Source organism: Macaca fascicularis, chromosome 7, assembly GCF_037993035.2.
Source record: "Macaca fascicularis isolate 582-1 chromosome 7, T2T-MFA8v1.1".
In the NCBI taxonomy this organism is placed as follows: Eukaryota; Metazoa; Chordata; class Mammalia; order Primates; family Cercopithecidae; genus Macaca; species Macaca fascicularis.
Window position 1 is genome coordinate 103,983,181 of NC_088381.1, and position 20,796 is coordinate 104,003,976.

General features: G+C 38.7%; 2 long non-coding RNA genes across 2 annotated transcripts in view; one reads left to right on the top strand and one right to left on the bottom strand.

Moving 5' to 3' along the window:
• Positions 1-5,001, top strand: part of LOC135971959 (uncharacterized) — a 173,194-nt gene extending 168,193 nt beyond the window's left edge. The window contains exons 6-7 of the long non-coding RNA XR_010588403.1: positions 280-371; positions 833-5,001. This is a non-coding gene — a long non-coding RNA (uncharacterized lncRNA). The remainder of the gene's footprint in view (positions 1-279; positions 372-832) is intronic.
• The window catches only part of LOC135971960 (uncharacterized), a 62,723-nt gene extending 42,497 nt beyond the window's left edge, over positions 1-20,226 (bottom strand). Inside the window, exon 1 of the long non-coding RNA XR_010588406.2 lies at positions 19,844-20,226. This is a non-coding gene — a long non-coding RNA (uncharacterized lncRNA). The remainder of the gene's footprint in view (positions 1-19,843) is intronic.
• Positions 20,227-20,796: the final 570 nt, after the last annotated feature.

A 20,796-nucleotide genomic window follows, 5' to 3' on the forward strand; every position in this document is an offset into this window, starting at 1 on the left:
GATTATTTTCACTTTGACCATTGCCCTCATTTACTTACCCTCAGCATAATGACAACAGATTGAGAGTTAAAAATAAATCCCTTGTTTCCAATCTATTAAAAAAGAACTTAAATTTAAGGATGGGTCAAAAAGAGAAATGATATCACAAGTATTTTTTAAATTAACATTTTAGGTATTTTACTGATCACCTTTAAGTCAACTGTAGTTTCAGCTGAGGAAGTTAATGAAACAGTTAGATGGGTGTTTCCTGATCTATTTCTTTTTCTTCTTTTTTTGTAGGAATTGATGGTGTCTTGGAATATCTGCTTCAGGATGATAATGAAACTAATGATTTAGGGCAGAAGAAGCCATGGGAGGAACTTTCACATTTGGTGAGGCAAGTACAATTTTGTTAGGGCTTTTTGGAACTGCCTTTGAAAACTTGCTTAGTGGTTTTGTGATTTGTGGTGCATATCAAATATTGAAAAGCTGTCAGTAAACAGGATGAGAAGTTCTCTTTTAAATAGTCAGAGGCACTATAAAAACTAGCAATTCTAAACCTACTGCAAAATAAAAATTGCCCAAAAGAACTGTCGTTCTAGAGTGCTTACATGCTCCTCTTATCAGTCAGCCAAGATTAATGGTAAGTTCAAAAGGTCTTCATATTGTTGCTTTGTCCATCCATCTTTCCACCTGTCTGTCCATCCATCCACCCAACGGTTACTGTGTGCTGGATTTAATGCTAGGTAATATGTGAAAGTATTCTAGGCAGCCTACAGCAGCAGCTTGCTCACAAGCTTCCTATGTCTTCAGACAAGTCCTAAGTGCTTCATGACTTTTTTTTTTTTTTTAGACGGAGTCTCACTGTGTCGCCCAGGCTGAAGTCCAGTGGCGCGATCTCGGCTCACTGCAAGCTCCGCCTCCCGGGTTCACGCCATTCTCCTGCCTCAGCCTCCCGAGTAGCTGGGACTATAGGCGCCCGCCACCACGCCCGGCTAATGTTTTTGTATTTTTAGTAGAGACAGGGTTTCCCTGTGTTAGCCAGAATGGTCTCGATCTCCTGACTTCGTGATCTGCCCTCCTCGGCCTCCCAAAGTGCTGGGATTACAGGCGTGAGCCACTGCGCCCGGCCGATGACTTTTTAATAAAATATGCTACAGAGAATATAAGGACAAAACATGTTCCTGACAAAGCAAAGTAAAATATGTGTAAGTTATTAAGGCTCAACTGTGTCTGAATTTTTAGTGCTATGTGTTTTAAATTGTTTTAAGTGAAAACAACACACTAATAGATTTCCTTTATAAAAGTTCAGATATTCCAGACAAAGCAAAAATATCCTTTCTAAGCAATGTGTTTGATGTGTGTCCTTCCAGACTGAAATACATACATATACTTGGTTTTTAAATCAATAGACTCACATCATATGTGTTGTGCTACATCCAGTTTTTTGCACTTAATACGTCTGGGAGGTATTTATCATTGCAGTTGTCTCAAAAATCTCTGTGGTTCCTAGGGAAAGTACCTTTATCTTTGGTTTTAACCGTCATATTCATGTGTCAGGCAGAAACAGAAGGTATGATAATATAGACCTTGCCTAATAGTGAATATTATGAAATAACTGTGCAGGGATTGCCAATTTTTGGTGGGTTTCTAAATTTTTGCTCACTTCTATTAAAGGGTTGAAGTGTTAGCAGACAAAAGTCTAAATATAGTTGGCCTGCACTGGAAGGTTAAAAGTACAGTTCTCCTAATAGAGTTCTTATGATCACTAAGGAAAACATCATCTGAACTTTATAGTGACCAACAAATCAGGTGAGAACAGGCAGTTCAGACACTCTAGCCATGAATTCTAAGGTGGATGATAGAGGCTATACCATAATCTTTCTCTCTCTGTGATATAATGACTTTCATGGCTAATTAGATCTATGGCCAAGAAGGTCAATTTCCTGGCTGTTAGAGCAAGCACATTTGTAAAAGAGAAATCATTTTAAACCCAGCAATAGTGAGTGCAAAGTTATTTCAATACTTTTTCTCCTCTTTGCAGATGATTAATCCTATTTCTGTTTCACCAACTTATTTTATCTTGAAATCTTAATTATTTTCTAATAAATGACTGGGAATAGAGGAAGCTAGCTGGCCCATGTCCTCTGTTAGGTTTATTTTTTCCCCTTCTTTGCACACTGGTGAAAAGACGTTGATGCATAACATCTAGAGATGCCATGCTTACTATGTCATTATAAACAGCTTACTCTAACTGGGATCCCACAACCACAGGGAAAAACATACAGTTTTATTTACAAAGAAGACTGAACCCATTTTAACTTCTGTATCAAATCCTCCAGGTAGGTTGACTTCAATAGTTGTGTTCAGTCCTGGGTAGAATGTGGTGTCATTACACAACTTCACCACCAAATCCTAGTTCTCGGTGTTGTCCAAAGCTGCCTTCTTCCTCAAAGATCTCAGTCTCCTCCCAAAGCCCAGGGGAGCGTAAACAAATCCCTCTTTCTCAGGGTTACATGAAAAGCCAAGTCATCATCCAACACAATAAAATAAGCTGGTGAAGGAAAGAACCAATCAAATCTCTTTGATTCTGAGACTTAGGGAAAGCACTCACGAAACCTCATAGTCTGCCCATCAGAGGGGAGAAAACGCTCCAATTAAATGGGAAGAGTACTCATTTTAAGCACTCTAAAATGTTAAGATTTTAAAAATACAGTGCTTAACGTTCTGTAGAGCTACAACAAAGAATATGCTAACCTTAGTATTTACACACCAAGCTTCTGCCAAGCCATTTTATAATGTACCTTAGAAAAATTTCATGCTTTCTCACAGAAGGACACCCCCTCCCTCCCCTGCTGTTGGCCTGCATGTTCCCAGAGCATGTGAATAAGTATCCTTTTGAAGTCCAGGGATGCTGGTAGCTTGAAGGGAAAGCTCTTGCCAGTAATATTGTTGTTCCCGATGCTCAGAACTGTTGCTGCTGAATGGCTTATTTTCTATCTTGATATTTTCTCTATATGACTTTGGCTGAATAGGCCACTTTTTCGTCAAGCTAGTTTCATGTGTGTTGTCTGTGTTCTAGAAAATGGAATTAACTACCACTTTCTAGTTCCATTTCCATGATCTTTGCCTAAATAAAAGAACACCCTCTCTTTAATAAAACATTATGCCTTTGCATTCCATTAAACCCTATTATTGGAAGTTAAACTATTGATTCTGATAATATATATATATTCTACTTTTTGTGTGGCTGCAGAAATACTTTGCTGTTACTCTAATTATATGCTGGAGTTAGAATCCTTCCAGCTAGTTAAGGTTGGAAGGATTCTAGTTATGTTGTCTACTGTATTCTTCTTTGTAGCATAACTAGAGTACTGTCCACTGGAGTGAAATAATAGAAGCAGAAACTCAGATTTTAAAAGAAAGGAAAGAGAGAAAGGTTTTTAATAAAAGTTTATTTATTTAGAGACAGGGTCTTGCCCTGTCACCCTGGCTGTAGTTCAGTGGCATGATCACAGCTCACTGCAGCCTCAAACTCCTGGGCTTAAGTAATCCTCCCACCTCAGCCTCCCAAGCAGCTAGGACTGCAAGTACATGACACTATGCCTGGCTAACTTAAAAAATAACTTTGTTTAGAGATGGGGATCTTGCTGTGTTCCCAAGCTGGTCTCAAACTCCTGGCCTCAAGCCATCCTTTCTCCTTGGCTTCCTGAGTAGTTAGGATTACAGGGATGAACCACTGTGCCTGGCTAGAAAGATTTTAAGAATAGCTTAGAAGAGCACTAAAAAATGCAATTATTAGAATTTAAAACTTCAGAGTTAAAACAGAGATCTAAGAGACTATCTAGTTGACCCCTTTATTTTACCCGTTAAGAGAAATTATAGAGACACTAAAAAAACTCTCTTAAATCCCATAACTGGGTATTAGAGGGGACCACACCTGCTACTTGATTCAGTCAGAGATCTTTCAAATTTAGATGTTCAATATGGGAGGCAAAATGTTAAAACTCTGCTGTGGGACATACTGCCTTAAATTTTTTTTAAATTTTGAAATCTATGGAAAATGTGCCCTAAATATATAATTGTAATATTAAGAATAGCACTCAAAGTTCTATTTATGTCGATTACATAAATTATACACTCTAAAAATCATTTATGAATATGCATTACCATTATTCATGGTGTCTCAGATCTCTGATGAGTATGGTTGTGTGCATATCTGTGTAAGTACACAAATACCTTTGAGAGACAATGGAGCAAATGGATTCAGGTACAATCAAAATCTCCCAAACTGTCTTTTTGAAGTTTAGTAGTGTTTGCTGTCTTTCTCTAGTTGTTGATTATTCAATGGCAATTTAAATGGGAAGTAGGGATGTAGGGCAGGTTAATTTATTTGTTGCAATTCATCTACCTACCAATCTGGTTGTGTTTGGGGGAACAATAAACAGTACTTCTTTGTCCTCCCAGTTTCTGTACAAAATGAGAAAGGAAATAGAAGAGCCAGGTAGGAGAGGAAAAGCACCCGGTAGAGCTCTATGCCCATGGAAGGAAACAAGGAGTTGGGGAAGAACATTGCCACTTTTCTTACACATATTGACCTCCTGCTGTGGTCCAAGCACTATGCAAGGTTCAGAAGATACAACAATCCTTGCCTTTTAAGAGCTCAAAGGAAAGTGGATGAATTAGATTTGTAATAAATACTTATGGTACTATACATTAAGTGCTGTAATAGAGACATGCAAAAAATCTAGGACCATAAGCTCTAGAACGCTGAACTGTGTCTGGAAATAACAATGTGTGCCCTGGGAAATGGGCAGTGTTCTTTGAGATGTTCAGCTTTATGTTTGTGTTTTCAAAAGGCTAGACATTTTCTGATGCTGGGAGAGGGTATCATCTATGTTTGTTTCATTTTGGAAATGTATATCTATGTTCTTGCTTGCAAATAGAAAGTATTTAAAATATGTATATATTTTAAATATATATAAAGTGTATAAAATATTTATAAATATTAATAAATATTCTTCTGTAGGTTAAGAATTTCCCATGTTTGCATTTTTATTATTTCTTTTTACCTTCTTTCCTATGAAAGAGGATGAATGAGTTCAAACCGATTTCTCAGTAGCAATAAGGAAAGAATAACCTCAATTCAGTATTCTGAACAAGAACTCCAATTAGTTTAACAATTGAATCAACCAATTCCTTTAAGATTTTCATTTGCTCATTGGCATTGAAACTAAACATTGGCTTTGACATTCCTTAAATATACCCTACTCCTAATATACTATATACCATATTTTTTCACATGTTCTTTATATTACTATAAGCATGCCAGAGCTCAAAATTAATGTTTTTAGTATTCTATTCAGCATTGTGGTGCCTGGCATGTTGTATGTGCCCAGCATAGTTTGAAAATAACCTAGAGTTTAATTCACCAGAAAGTGCCATTTGAATCAGCAACCTGTACCATACTTGAAGTGAGAAGGAGAACTTCCCTTGGGATCCTGGACTCAAAAATTTTTTAACACCAAGTTGCCCTTTCCCAGGCTGCCAATGTCTAGTGTGGTCTAGGAAATAAAGGGGAAAGTGACCTATCTGATGGACTGTTAGACAGTTCCTTCTGAGGATCCTGTGGTTGCAAGAGTCCCAGATTCTGAGTGGTTGGCACAGCATCAGTATTGCCAGTGTGTGAAGTACTGACTTGGGGCTATGTAGATACATTTGCCTACTAGGTTAGTTTGAAAAAAGCAATTTAACCTTGTATGTAGTTAAAATACCATATATTTCTAACTTAATAGCTTTCTGCTACTGTAATTTTTGTAGCACTTATATTTTCAACTACATAAATAAATTGGCTGTGATGGGCTATCCTAGGAACCTAACTACCAATTATAATATTGTTTCCGTGGAAATACAGATTTTTGAGTTCTAAACAATAGCCTGATAAATGAACTTTTGGAACATAATCTTTCTGTAGGTTAAGAATTTCCCATGTTTGCATTATTATTTCTTTTTACCTTCTTTCCTATTATCTCTTTCCAATGCTGAGGTCTAATGGTGATCGAGTGTGATTATAAACACACTATCTAGCTGCCCTTCTTTTGAGGTAGCAGATACTAAAATAGCATGATATAATATAATGGGAAATGGAGATAATAGCTACACATTTCCTACTTTTCAGCAGTGGCAGAAAAATAATTGAGGCGACATTTGTGAATACTAGGAAGAAATGTGCTATATTGAAATCTGAATGTCATTATTCTCCCATATGCTGTATGAGGAAGAAAAATGTAAACATCATTATTGTTCTTCTCACTCCTTTCATTCGAGACTGAGTGACCTTTCAGAGCCCTTTATTCTGAACAATCTAATTGGGCATTTCTCAAATACCTATGGATGGTGGCTTCTATAATCCTATTGCTTTCATGCGTGAAATGTGTACAGTATCACTAACCAACCCCCAATACAATTTTTATTTGTAAATTTAACAAAATAGGGAAAAAATCAGTTTCCACCCCGGGGGAAAGTAACTATCAAAGGCAAGCAAGATGCATTCCTGGACAGGAAGCTTGTAAAAGCAGAAGGTCTGCTGTTTAAGAAATGTTTTGCCACATGAAGAGGCTGGCTAGGTGGTGGGAGGGGATACTTAGAGATCTACTGACCTTCTCCCTCAATAAGCTCTTGACATAGATGACGAAATCCAGGGAATATTAGCAAATGTGGGGTGTATTTAGCATGTTCTGCAAACATAGGTTATTTAACCTTTCCCATCTGCCTTGTTCTTTCTCTCCAACTAGAAGCAATAGCAAAGCTATGGCGAAGGCTAGAAGGAGAAAAATAAAAGCTGAAAGTTCTAATCAAAACTCTAATCAGAAAGATGACAACTAGTGAAGATTATTAAATTTTCTTTGCTCCCTTGATGAATTTAATAAAGAACTAATCAAAGATCATTAGAAGGCTTTTGTGCCTGGCTTGCATTGTAGCTGGATTGCAATCTGAATTTGTGTTTTAGTGGGCTTCCAGGGGTTGGGTTGGACATGTAAATATATTAAAAACTATAGATGGTTAGACAGTTTTTAGTATTTTTAGTTAATGTAAAAGCCCATGAAAATGTATTAGCTATTTATTGTGCTCATCTACTCTGCCAACTAAAAATATAGGATTTTGATTTTGATCTTTAGTAATTAGAATTTAAAAATTTGTATCAGTGTCTAGCTCAAAAATTTTCTAATGATCTTTGATTAGTTCTTTTCTTAACAGGAAAATAAAAAATGGTATCATTTAATTTCCAGAGCATAAAAATATGTAAATAACTCTGTAACTACCAGAGCCACTAGAAATTTATAGAAAATTATGGTAATATCTGAAGAGGATTCTTATCCTCCCTCCCCAATTCCGAACATTTGCTTAACGTTCCTTGTTTTCAAATGATCACCCCATAGCCTTCCAATTTTAAGTACTACATTTTAAATACTGCATTTATAGTGTCTCATAAACTATGCATTTTGATTTCCTCATTTATGACCCATATATCCCATCCATTTCCAGTGCTCTGTTTTTCAAGCCTCATTGTCTGATTGGTCTAATGCAGTCTCCTCCTCACTTTCCCCAAGCACAGAATCCCAATAATTTAGGATTGCTGTCAATTATTACATTCTCCCATCTCAAAGAGCCTCCCAGCCTTCTGAATTTATGACATTTGGTTTTGATTTGTTTTTGCTGCAAAATACCTCTGTGATCATAAACTAATTGGCTCTTGTTAACATAAAAACTTTAAACTTGCTTTAAAAAAAAAAAGTATCGGTTATATACTTAATAAAGTAGTTCTTAGGTTCTCACCTATCTTTTTCTGCCAGAATAGAAAAAATTATTATGGAATTACCAGAATAAATGCAACAAAAGAAATAGTAGGCCCTTTTATCAGATTCCACTGATAAATTTTAATTAGTCTTGTGCTATCTATTTATAGAAATATTAGGTATTTAAAGGCAGTAACTCAACTATGAATACATATTACAGGAAAATCTATTTCTGTAGTAGTTCCTAGTTTTTTTTTGGGGGGGGGGGGTCTGTCACATGGCTTTTGTTGTACTGAGGTATGTTCCTTCTATACCCAATTTTTTTAGGGTTTTTTTTTTATACTTTAAGTTCTAGGGTACAACGTGCAGGTTACATATGTATACTTGTGCCATGTTGGTGTGCAGCACCCATCAACTCGTCAGCACCCATCAACTCGTCATTTACATCAGGTATAACTCCCAATGCCATCCCTCCCCCCTCCTCCCTCCCTGTGATAGGCCCCAGTGTGTGATGTTCCCCTTCCAGAGTCCAAGTGATCTCATTGTTCAGTTCCCAACTGTGAGTGAGAACATGCGGTGTTTGGTTTTCTGTTCTTGCGATAGTTTGCTGAGAATGATGGTTTCCAGCTGCATCCATGTCCCTACAAAGGACACAAACTCATCCTTTTTTATGGCTGCATAGTATTCCATGGTGTCTATGTGCCATATTTTCTTAATCCAGTCTGTCACTGATGGACATTTGGGTTGATTCCAAGTCTTTGCTATTGTGAATAGTGCCACAATAAACATACGTGTGCTTGTGTCTTTACAGCAGCATGATTTATAATCCTTTGGGTATATACCCAGTAATGGGATGGCTGGGTCATATGGTACTTCTAGTTCTAGATCCTTGAGGAATCGCCATACTGTTTTCCATAATGGTTGAACTAGTTTACAATCCCACCAACAGTGTAAAAGTGTTCCTATTTCTCCACATCCTCTCCAGCATCTGTTGTTTCCTGACATTTTAATGATTGCCATTCTAACTGGTATGAGATGGTATCTCATTGTGGTTTTGATTTGCATTTCTCTGATGGCCAGTGATGACGAGCATTTTTTCATGTGTCTGCTGGCTGTATGAATGTCCTCTTTTGAGAAATGTCTATTCATATCCTTTGCCCACTTTTTGATGGGGTTGTTTGTTTTTTTCTTGTAAATTTGTTTGAGTTCTTTGTAGGTTCTGGATGTTAGCCCTTTGTCAGATGCGTAGATTGCAAAAATTTTCTCCCATTCTGTAGGTTGCCTGTTCACTCTGATGGTAGTTTCTTTTGCTGTGCAGAAGCTCTTTAGTTTAATTAGATCCCATTTGTCAATTTTGGCTTTTGTTGCCGTTGCTTTTGGTGTTTTAGACATGAAGTCCTTGCCCATGCCTATGTCCTGAATGGTATTACCTAGGTTTTCTTCTAGGGTTTTTATGGTATTAGGTCTAACATCTAAGTCTCTAATCCATCTTGAATTAATTTTCATATAAGGAGTAAGGAAAGGATCCAGTTTCAGCTTTCTACTTATGGCTAGCCAATTTTCCCAGAACCATTTATTAAACAGGGAATCCTTTCCCCATTTCTTGTTTTTCTCAAGTTTGTCAAAGATCAGATGGCTGTAGATATGTGGTATTATTTCTGAGGACTCTGTTCTGTTCCATTGGTCTATATCTCTGTTTTGGTACCAGCACCATCCTGTTTTGGTTACTGTAGCCTTGTAGTACAGTTTGAAGTCAGGTAGTGTGATGCCTCGAGCTTTATTCTTTTGACTTAGGATTGTCTTGGCAATGCGGGGTCTTTTATGGTTCCATATGAACTTTAAAGCAGCTTTCCAATTCTGTGAAGAAAGTCATTGGTAGCTTAATAGGGATGGCATTGAATCTATGGATTACCTTGGGCAGTATGGCCATTTTCACAATATTGATTCTTCCTATCCATGAAGATGGTATGTTCTTCCATTTGTTTGTGTCCTTTTTTATTTCACTGAGCAGTGGTTTGTAGTTCTCCTTGAAGAGGTCCTTTACATCCCTTGTAAGTTGGATTCCTAGATATTTTACTCCCTTTGAAGCAATTGTGAATGGAAGTTCTTTCATGATTTGGCTCTCTGTTTGTTACTGGTGTATAAGAATGCTTGTGATTTTTGCACATTGATTTTGTATCCTGAGACTTTGCTGAAGTTGCTTATCAGCTTAAGGAGATTTTGGGCTGAGACAATGGGGTTTTCTAAATATACAATCATGTCATCTGCAAACAGGGACAATTTGAGTTCTTCTTTTCCTAACTGAATACCATTTATTTCTTTCTCTTGCCTGATTGCCCTAGCCAGAACTTCCAACACTATGTTGAATAGGAAGTGGTGAGAGAGGGCATCCCTGTCTTGTGCCAGTTTTCAAAGGGAATGCTTCCAGTTTTTGCCCATTCAGTATGATATTGGCTGTGGGTTTGTCATAAATAGCTCTTATTATTTTGAGATACGTTCCATCAATGCTGAATTTATTGAGAGTTTTTAGCATGAAGGGCTGTTGAATTTTGTCAAAGGCCTTTTCTGCATCTATTGAGATAATCATGTGGTTTTTGTCTTTGGTTCTGTTTATATGCTAGATTACGTTTATTGATTTGCATATGTTGAACCAGCCTTGCATCCCAGGGATGAAGCCCACTTGATCATGGTGGATAAGCTTTTTGATGTGCTGCTGGATTCGGTTTGCCAGTAGTTTATTGAAGGTTTTTGCATCGATGTTCATCAGGGATATTGGTCTAAAATTCTCTTTTTTTGTTGTGTCTCTGCCAGGCTTTGGTATCAGGATGATGTTGGCCTCATAAAATGAGTTAGGGAGGATTCCCTCTTTTTCTATTGATTGGAATAGTTTCAGAAGGAATGGTACCAGCTCCTCCTTGTACCTCTGGTAGAATTCAGCTGTGAATCCATCTGGTCCTGGACTTTTTTCGGTTGGTAGGCTATTAATTATTGCCTCAATTTCAGAGTCTGCTATTGGTCTATTCAGGGATTCAACTTCTTTCTGGTTTAGTCTTGGGAGAGTGTAAGTGTCCAGGAAATTATCCATTTCTTCTAGGTGTTCTAGCTTATTTGTGTAGAGGTGTTTATAGTATTCTCTGATGGTAGTTTGTATTTCTGTGTGGTTGGTGGTGATATCCCTTTTATCATTTTATATTGCATCTATTTGATTCTTTTCTCTTTTCTTCTTTATTAATCTTGCTAGCAGTCTATCAATTTTGTTGATCTTTTCAAAAAACCAGCTCCTGGATTCATTGATATTTTGGAGGGTTTTTTGTGTCTCTATCTCCTTTAGTTCTGCTCTGATCTTAGTTATTTCTTGCCTTCTGCTAGCTTTTGAATGTGTTTGCTCTTGCTTCTCTAGCTCTTTTAATTGTGATGTTAGGGTATCAATTTTAGATCTTTCCAGCTTTCTCTTGTGGGCATTTAGTGCTATAAATTTCCCTCTACACACTGCTTTAAATGTGTCCCAGAGATTCTGGTATGTTGTATCTTTGTTCTCATTAGTTTCAAGGAACATCTTTATTTCTGCCTTCACTTCATTATGTACCCAGTAGTCATTCAGGAGCAGGTAGTTCAGTTTCCATGTAGTTGAGCAGTTTTGATTGATTTTCTTAGTCCTGAGTTCTAGTTTGATTGCACTGTGGTCGGAGAGACAGTTAGTTATAATTTCTGTTCTTGTACATTTGCTGAGGAGTGCTTTACTTCCAACTATGTGGTCAGTTTTGGAATAAGTGTGATATGGTGCTGAGAAGAATGCATATTCTGTTGATTTGGAGTGGAGAGTTCTGTAGATGTCTATTAGGTCTGCTTGGTGCAGAGTTGAGTTCAGTTCCTGGATATCCTTGTTAACTTTTTTTCTCATTGATCTGTCTAATGTTGACAGTGGGGTGTTGAAGTCTCCCATGATTATTGTATGGGAGTCTAAGTCTCTTTGTAAGTCTCTAAGGACTTGTTTTATGAATCTGGGTGCTCCTGTATTGGGTGCATATATATTTAGCATAGTTAGCTCTTCCTGTTGAATTGATCCCTTTACCATTATGTAATGGCCTTCTTTGTGTCTTTTGATCTTTGATGGTTTAAATTCTGTTTTATCAGAGACTAGGATTGCAGCCCCGACTTTTTTTTGTTCTCCATTTGCTTGGTAGATCTTCCTCCATCCCTTTATTTTGAGCCTATGTATGTCTCTGCCTGTGAGATGGGTCTCCTGAATACAGCAAACTGATGGTCTTGACTCTCTATCCAATTTGCCAGTCTGTGTCTTTGAATTGGACCATTTAGCCCATTTACATTTAAGGTTAATATTGTTATGTGTAAACTTGATCCTGTCATTGTGATATTAGCTGATTATTTTGCTCGTTAGTTGACGCAGTTTCTTCCTAGCCTCGATGTGTTTACATTTTGGCATGTTTTTGCAATGGCTGGTACCAGTTGTTCCTTTCCATGTTTAGTGCTTCCTTCAGGACCTCTTGTAGGGGCAGGCCTGGTGGTGACAAAATCTCTCAGCATTTGCTTATCTGTAAAGGAATTTATTTCTCCTTCCCTTATGAAACTTAGTTTGGCTGGATATAAAATTCTGGGTTAAAAATTCTTTTCTTTAAGAATGTTCAGGCGGAGCAAGATGGCCGAATAGGAACAGCTCCAGTCTCCAGCTCCCAGCGCGAGCGACACAGAAGACAGGAACACAGCTCATCGCCAGCAATGGATCAAAGCGGGACGGAGAATGACTTTGACGAGATGAGAGAAGAAGGCTTCAGTCCATCAAACCTCTCAGAGCTAAAGGAGGAATTACGTACCCAGCGTAAAGAAACTAAAAATCTTGAAAAAAGAGTGGAAACATTGATAACCAGAATAATTAATGCAGAGAAGGCCATAAATGAACGGACAGAGATGAAAACCATGACATGAGAAATACGTGACAAATGAATGGGCAAAACTCGAAAAATTCCCTTTGAAAACTGGCACAAGACAGGGATGCCCTCTCTCACCACTCCTATTCAACATAGTGTTGGAAGTTCTGGCTAGTGCAATCAGGCAAGAGAAAGAAATAAAGGGTATTCAGTTAGGAAAAGAAGAAGTCAAATTGTCCCTGTTTGCAGATGACATGATTGTATATTTAGAAAACCCCATTGTCTCAGCCCAAAATCTCCTTAAGCTGATAAGCAACTTCAGCAAAGTCTCAGGATACAAAATCAATGTGCAAAAATCACAAGCATTCTTATACACCAGTAACAGACAAACAGAGAGCCAAATCATGAACTCCCATTCACAATTGCTTCAAAGAGAATAAAATACCTAGGAATCCAACTTACAAGGGATGTAAAGGACCTCTTCAAGGAGAACTACAAACCACTGCTCAGTGAAATAGAAGAGGACACAAACAAATGGAAGAACATACCATCTTCATGGATAGGAAGAAGCTACCAATGACTTTCTTCACAGAATTGGAAAAAACTGCTTTAAAAGTTCATATGAAACCAAAAAAGACCCCACATCTCCAAGACAATCCTACGTCAAAAGAACAAAGCTGGAGGCATCACGCTACCTGACTTCAAACTATACTACAAGGCTACAGTAACCAAAACAGCATGGTACTGGTACCAAAACAGAGATATAGACCAATGGAACAGAACAGAGTCCTCAGAAATAATACCACACATCTACAGCCATCTGATCTTTGATAAACCTGACAAAAACAAGAAATGGGGAAAGGATTCCCTATTTAATAAATGGTGCTGGGAAAATTGGCTAGCCATATGTAGAAAGCTGAAACTGGATCCTTTCCTTACTCCTTATACGAAAATTAATTCAAGATGGATTAGAGACTTAGATGTTAGACCTAATACCATAAAAACCCTAGAAGAAAACCTAGGTAATACCATTCAGGACATAGGCATGGGCAAGGACTTCACGTCTAAAACACCAAAAGCAACGGCAACAAAAGCCAAAATTGACAAATGGGATCTAATTAAACTAAAGAGCTTCTGCACAGCAAAAGAAACTACCATCAGAGTGAACAGGCAACCTACAGAATGGGAGAAAATTTTTGCAATCTACTCATCTGACAAAGAGCTAATATCCAAAACCTACAAAGAACTCAAACAAATTTACAAAAAAAAAAAAAACAAATAATCCCATCAAAAAGTGGGCAAAGGATACGAACAGACATTTCTCAAAAGAGGACATTCATACAGCCAACAGACACATGAAAAAATGCTCGTCATCACTGGCCATCAGAGAAGTGCAAATCAAAACCACAATGAGATACCATCTCATACCAGTTAGAATGGCAATCATTAAAATGTCAGGAAACAACAGATGCTGGAGAGGATGTGGAGAAATAGGAACACTTTTACACTGTTGGTGGGATTGTAAACTAGTTCAACCATTATGGAAAACAGTATGGCGATTCCTCAAGGATCTAGAACTAGAAGTACCATATGACCCAGCCATCCCATTACTGGGTATATACCCAAAGGATTATAAATCATGCTGCTGTAAAGACACAAGCACACGTATGTTTATTGTGGCACTATTCACAATAGCAAAGACTTAGAATCAACCCAAATGTCCATCAGTGACAGACTGGATTAAGAAAATATGGCACATAGACACCATGGAATACTATGCAGCCATAAAAAAGGATGAGTTTGTGTCCTTTGTAGGGACATGGATGCAGCTGGAAACCATCATTCTCAGCAAACTATCGCAAGAACAGAAAACCAAACACCGCATGTTCTCACTCACAGTTGGGAACTGAACAATGAGATCACTTGGACTCTGGAAGGGGAACATCACACACTGGGGCCTATCACAGGGAGGGAGGAGGGGGGAGGGATGGCATTGGGAGTTATACCTGATGTAAATGACGAGTTGATGGGTGCTGACGAGTTGATGGGTGCAGCACACCAACATGGCACAAGTATACATATGTAACAAACCTGCACATTATGCACATGTACCCTAGAACTTAAATTTAAAAAAAAAAAAAAAGGATTTTGAATATTGGCCCCCACTCTCTTCTGGCTTGTAGAGTTTCTACTGAGAGATCTGCTGTTAGTCTGATGGGCTTCCCTTTGTGGGTAACCCGACCTTTCTCTCTGGCTGCCCTTAACAGTTTTTCCTTCATTTCAAGTTTGGTGAATCTGACAATTATGTGTCTTGGAGTTACTCTTCTCGAGGAGTATCTTTGTCGTGTTCTTTGTATTTCTTGAATTTGAATGTTGTCCTGCCTTACTAGGTTGGGGAAGTTCTCCTGGATGGTATCCTGAAGAGTGTTTTCCAACTTGGTTCCATTTTCCCCCTCACTTTCAGGCACACCAATCAAATGTAGATTTGGTCTTTACACATAATCCCATAATCCCATATTTCTTGGAGGCTTTTTTCATTTCTTTTTCCTTTTTTTTCTCTAGACTTCTCTTCTCTCTTCATTTCATTCATTTGATCTTCAATCATTGATACTCTCTTTCAGTTGATCGAGTTGGTTACTGAAGCTTGTACATTTCTCACGTTTTTCTCATGTCATGGTTTTTATCTCTGTGAGTTTGTTTATGGCCTTCTCTGCACTGATTATTCTAGTTACTCATTCTTCCATTCTTTTTTCAAGATTTTTAGTTTTTTGTGCTGGGTGCGTAGTTCCTCCTTTAGCTCTGAGAAGTTTGATGGACTGAAGCCTTCTTCTCTCAACTCGTCAGACTCATTCTCCGTCCAGCTTTGATACGTTGCTGGCGATGAGCTGCGCTCCTTTAGAGGGGAAGATGTGCTCTGATTTTTTGAAGTTTTTGAATTTCCAGCTTTTCTGCCCTGCTTTTTCCCCATCTTTGTAGTTTTATCTGCCTTTTGTCTTTGATGCTGGTGACGTACTGATGGTGTTTTGGTGTGGGTGTCCTTTCTGTTTGTTAGTTTTCCTTCTAATAGTCAGGACCCTCAGCTCTAGGTCTGTTGGAGATTGTTTGAGGTCCACTCCAGACCCTGTTTGCCTGGGTATCAGCAGTGGAGGCTGCAGAAGATAGAATATTGCTGAACAGCGAGTGCTGCTGTCTGATTCTTACCCTGGAAGCTTCGTCTCAGGGGTCTACCCTGCCATGTGAAGTGTGAGGTGTCGGTCTGCACCTAGTGGGGGATGTCCCGCAGTTAGGCTACTCAGGGGTCAGGGACCCACTTGAGCAGGTAGACTGTCCATTCTCAGATCTCAATCTCTGTGCTGGGAGATCCACTGCTCTCTTCAAAGCTGTCACACAGGGTCATTAATGTCTGCAGAGGTTTCTGCTGCTTTTTTTGTTGCTATGCCCTGTCCCCACAGGTGGAGTCTACAGAGACAGGCAGGTCTCCTTGAGCTGCGGTGGGCTCCACCCAGTTTAAGCTTCTGGGAGGCTTTGTTTACCTACTTAAGTCTCAGCAATGGCAGGTGCCCCTCCCCTAGCCTCGCTGCTGCCTTGCACTTAGATCTCAGACTGCTGTGCTAGCAATGAGAGGGGCTTCATGTTCGTGGGACCCTCCTGGCCAGGTGTGGGATATAATCTCCTGGTGTGCCGTTTGCTAAGACCCTTGGTAAAGTGCAGTATTAGGGTGGGAGTTACCCGATTTTCCAGGTGTTGTGTGTCTCAGTTTCTAAAGGGATTCCCTTCCCCCTTGTGCTTCCCAGGTGAGTTGATGCCTCGCCCTGCTTCAGCTCTCGCTGGTTGGGCTGTACCAGCTGACCAGCACCGAGTGTCCAGTGCTCCCCAGTGAGATGAACCCAGTACTTCAGTTGAAAATGCAGAAATCACCCATCTTCTGTGTTGCTTGCGCTGAGAGCTGGAGGCTGGAGCTGTTCCTATTTGACCATCTTGCTCGCACTCCCCTACATTTGTTTTTTATGAGTTAAAACATCTCATGACTATTTCAAGTATATAGAGGAATGTTTAAAAATGTACGGAGATGGGTAGTGTAAAACTCTACACATATTAGATGAGTCAGACCCTTTCACTAAGTACTGGTAGAGGCAATCAACAATGTAACTCTGAATCATAGCCCTCTTCTGTTGGACAAAGGAAAAGTAGCTGGGAGCTCTGAGACTAGACTCTGAGCTGTTCACATTCAATGCTGAATTAAATGTCAAATTTCCAGACAACCTTGGAAAAGAATGCTTTAATTTAAAAAACTTTTCAGCTAACTCTCAGCACCATTCTGATTACAAGGGCCGAATATTAAGACAGTTAACTCTTAGGTAGAAGAAACTTGAAATTAAGTCTATAGGAACTTCAGTTCTATAATGGTATCTATCTTCAGCATGGTCCTGAAGACATTTGTCTAAAACTGTTCATGTTTCTGATGAAGAAGATGCCCATCTTCTCTTATTTAACATTCCTGGTGCCCTTTGATCTTGGAGATTTAAATTTCTCTTTGACCTGAAAGACATCCTTCAGGCAGGGCAGGCAGGCTGGAAACGAATTCTCTCAGCTGTTGTTCTTCAGCAAATGTCTTTGTTTAACTCTTGTTTATGGAGGCTCTTTCTGCTGGATGTAAAACTGAGATGACAGTTTTCCTTTTCTTTCAGTACTTTAAAAAAGTCATTTCATTGTTTTCTGGACCCCATTGTTTCTGATGAGAAGTCAGTGATCATTCTTATTTTTGTCTCATGGTATATAAAGTGCCTTTTTTTTCCTCTTTGGCTGCTTTTAAGATTTTTTTTCTTTATCTTTGGTTTTCAGCAGTTTGGCTCTAATGTGCCTACGTGCAGATTTCCTTATGTGTGTCCCGTGTGGGTTCATTGAAATTCTTGTATGTGGAAGTGAGTGTTTCTCTTCAAATGTGGGGAGTTTGGGGCCATGATTTCTTTCAATTATTTTCACCTCACATTATTTTCTTCTACTAGGACTCAATTACCTGTATGCTAGGCTGCTTGATATTATCTCCTTGAAACTCTGCTTTATTTTTCTTTCTCCACTCTCCAGATTCAGGCATGTCTGTTGGTTTGTATCTAAGTTCATTGATTCTGTATGTTAAGTCTAATCTGCTGTTAAGCTCAATTTTTATTTCAGTTACTATATTTTTCAGTTCTGGAATGTTCATATAGTTGTATTTGTAGTTTCCATTTATCTGCTGTTTTCCATTTGATTACTCATTAAGATATTTTTGAGTCTTCTGTGATTTTATTTGTATGTCTAGTGATTAAATAGTGAACATTGTAAACAACATACTGTAGAGAGTCTAGATTCTGTAGTCTTCCTCTAAAAATGGTTGGATTCATATTAAGGAGGCAGTTCATTTAATAACTCATTACTTTAACATGTATAGACTTAGTGTTTTGCATTGCTAGTATAGATCTGTGGACAGTCCAAGGTGTTTTCAAGCTCTTCTAACCTTTCAGTAGTCATTTTCCAAACTGTGTCTCCCCTATAAATCTTGTCTAGGTTTGGTTTTAGGCTTTGTTAGGGTGAGTCTAGAGTTGGTCTTTCTCTAGGGGCATATTCCTTATTCCTAATATGTGCACTTTGTGGTGTCTCAGCCGGATGTCAGGAGTTTTAACAAGATGTTAATAAATCTCTCCTCTCTGGCAGGGCCGGAACTCTGACATTCTCTGCCACTGCTTTTCCCCAAGCACTGCTCAACCTCTACAATCTTGGTCCCACTTTCAATTGCATAACATCTGATATCTAGTAAGGCTCAGGTTGCCTCACCCTGCACATTTACAATCCAACTCTCAGCCACCGATTTGCAGGAGATCCCTGCTGGGTTTTGGGGTCCTCTCTCTCTACATAGCTCCCTCCATTCAGGCTCCACAGTTTCCACTTGTTTAGTTGCCCTGAACCCTGATGTCTGCCTCCTCCGCTCAACAGGACTACCATGCTCTGCTCAGACTCCAGGTCTCTGTGCCATGGTCAGGACACTGTCTCCAGCCACAGAGCTGAGGCAATCACGTAGCTCACCTCATGTGCTTCCCTTCTCTTAAGGATCACAGCCTTACATTGCTTGTTATCCACTGCCTGAAATCGAATGCTTCACAAATTCTGTCCAGTTTTAGAGTAGTTTTGGGCTAGTACAGTAGTCATCCCATTATGGTTAGAGATGGAAGTTCAGGAGTCACATCTTGATTTCAACCCTACCTGAAGTCACATTTCCACATTGGGAACAACAGGAACCACAGCACTTTCTATGAAATGTCATCAAGTAAGTCCCAGCCAGTTGCAAAAACTCAAAAGTTCATGTGGCTTAAAATCATGTAGGCTATGCCTAGCAAAATGCCCGATATGCCTGACACAAGCATGTATTTTTATAAATTATTAAATCCAGCCTGGGCGACAGAGCGAGACTCCGTCTCAAAAAATAAATAAATAAATAAATAATTAAAAAAAAATAAAAAAATAAATTATTAAATCATTTGCTGGATACAGCAGAAAAAAAGGAGGAAGAACCCACTCCTTAGAGTTAGGACTTATCTACCAATTAACTCTATGATCTTAGGCCTACAACTATATTTAACATGTCTTTGTTTGGGATCACTGGAGTAACTTCATTGAACATGAAGAAAACCTAGTTGGAAATTTATATTTGTAATTTGCTTTGATTATATCATCTGAAAGATACTTTCCAAAATGAGACATCATTGTTGTGGTTTTCATCCAGAATTAAACAGGTTTCAAAGTTGGCAACTGGGATGACAACTTGGGAGGGCTTCTCCCAATTTCAGAAAGAGCTTTATTCCCATAACTGTATTAAATTCATTTAGAAAGAAAAGAACCAACAACAGAAGAAAAGTGTGGGTAGCAAATAGCAGTTTGGGAGTGTCAAGGAGGTGGGAGAAGGACTTTCAGTTAAAAAAACGATACAAATACATACATATGTACATAATGTCATGTGAGTGATTAAACTGTCCTTTCTCCAGAGAGCAATATTAAGGTTTCCATGGGCCAAAACAGTATACTGATGTAATATAGGTATACCCTTGGGCGAAACATCAAAGATGCAATGAGTGAGAGCTAAGGAGGCTACAACCCAGCTGAAATGCCATTATTTAATGAAAGACCAACAGATGCAACAAGAACACTTACCACCGTGGTCTAGTGTTCCCTCTCAGTGCAGTCTTAAGCCTAATTCCTCTTCTGCTTGGCCTTTGACCTGGTCTCTCCAGTTGACTTTTCCACAACAGTCTTCACTCACAGGCAGAGTAGAAATGGGATAAAAGAAAAACAACAGGTCCCAGATCACTTTTTTCCTCTTTCTCTATTCCTCTTTTAGTTATGAATTCTGTTTTGCTTTGGAGAAGAAAAATGCAATCCCCTTGGATATTTTTTCTGGGCTGTCACCAGTTTTTCTTGTTCGCCCTACCCACCTCTGCCAGTATTTTATACTTTACTGTTCAAAACCTTGAGATGTCTTGAGTACTGAGAAGTCTGAAGGAGTTTGTATTGGGAGCCTGGCCTCTGATATTTCTGCTGGATAAGCTGTACCTTCATGCTTCAAGGTGAATGCACATTATGGGCTTGCCCAAGGAATTTCTGGCACTGGGCCTGCAAGGCTGTTTTAGATTAATGCAAATGGGATTTGGGGTAGCCATGCCTACAAATATCCTGCAAAGATATTTTGTATCAAAATGACAATATTAAGATGAATCAACTCCATGAAGTCTTTGGGTACTGCAAAAATGTTGAATGTTGCATAATCACTTTTTGTTGATCTTTTTCTTATTACTATTATGTGTGAATATACATGAGGCTTCCTGCCTTCATTGCCACAATGAGACAAACTGCAGGCACACATTCCTTCCTCACTTTCTGTGCCCATTTCTCCAACATACATCATTGCTGAAGTCTGTTGTTTAAGCAGTGAATAAAACATGTAATGTTTCACATAAGGATTATCCATAAAACCCCAAAGTCCTTAACTCTTCTGAGGCCATCGTTTTCTTTAACAGCCATCCTCTAAATTGTGGGAAGTCTAACATGTTCTTCGATTTTCCAGCAGATTCTAGAGTTGAGACTTGGTTCTTCCCATTTTTCTCTTG